The sequence below is a fragment of the Apium graveolens genome, chromosome 4 (assembly GCF_009905375.1).
Source record: "Apium graveolens cultivar Ventura chromosome 4, ASM990537v1, whole genome shotgun sequence".
In the NCBI taxonomy this organism is placed as follows: Eukaryota; Viridiplantae; Streptophyta; class Magnoliopsida; order Apiales; family Apiaceae; genus Apium; species Apium graveolens.
In genome coordinates, this window is record NC_133650.1 from 87,414,364 (window position 1) to 87,415,522 (window position 1,159).

The window sequence follows — 1,159 nt, forward strand, 5'->3', positions numbered from 1 at the left end:
CTTTAAAAAAACTAAAATTTTAAGAACTCGTATAAATACTTCCCGAACTAAAACAATACAAATTTATGTATAAATCGACTGTGTTGAACATGATAGAGATATCCATATCATCATAAACAATCAAAAATCACAAAATCATAAACCCCTAAAAATTCGAATATTACCCTAAAATCGATTTTAAAAATTACTAATCGTTTGATGATTATGATAAGGGATTATGAAAGAACAGATCGAGGGCTTCATTTTGGTTACTAGAACATCGAAATCTGAAGTCGGCATCACCTTCAAATTCGAGTTTGATTCTCGAAACTTTTCAAGAACACCAAGAACACATATTCAAATAATTTTCAGAAAATTCAAACCTCAATTTCTACATGATACTGAACTCTATTTTTGAAGTATGATATACCAAATCGACCAGAAAAACATGCTCTACAACATGGAAGCATCAAATCACATCAATAACATCAAGAACAAAAATTCGTAATTTAATTATCAAATAATTCGAATATAAATAAATAAATAAGAAAATTACTGTGATTTCTGGGCAGAAACTGATGATTGATTCAGAAAGAAGATTTCGAGAGCTTCGTTTTGATATGCTGTACGCCCGAATCGGAGTTCGATAACGCCTTCGTTCGTGTGTTTGATTCTCGGGAACGTTTCGGTTTTCTCGGGTTTTTCTCTGTATTTACGGTGTTTTAACTGGTTGCAAATGAATAAACGGAATTAACGAAATAAGAAATAGGCTATTTATATTTATGGAATATTGGATCGTTCTGAATCGTTTTGGATCATTTTGGATCATTAAATTAGTTGCTTAGCCGCTAAGTAACTGTAATAACGATCCGATTCAATACCAAAATTGGATAATTATCAAAACCGGGCTTTTTATAAAACACCATATACGAACATAACGTAAAAATATCCCGTCTTTCGAGATTACGGGTTTTATTGATTACCGAAATAACTATCGTATCGAAATTATTGCGCCGGGCCGCGCGCGGGTCAAACCGTAATCCGGATCGAAAAAGTCAAAACACGGAAAATGTCCGGAATTACCAGATTAGGTTAGGAAGGAGTTTTCGGAAGAGTTTCGGGTTGTAAAAACGCAAAACGGTTGAAGTTGGAAGATTCCCGGCTTTATAAAATAATTTTA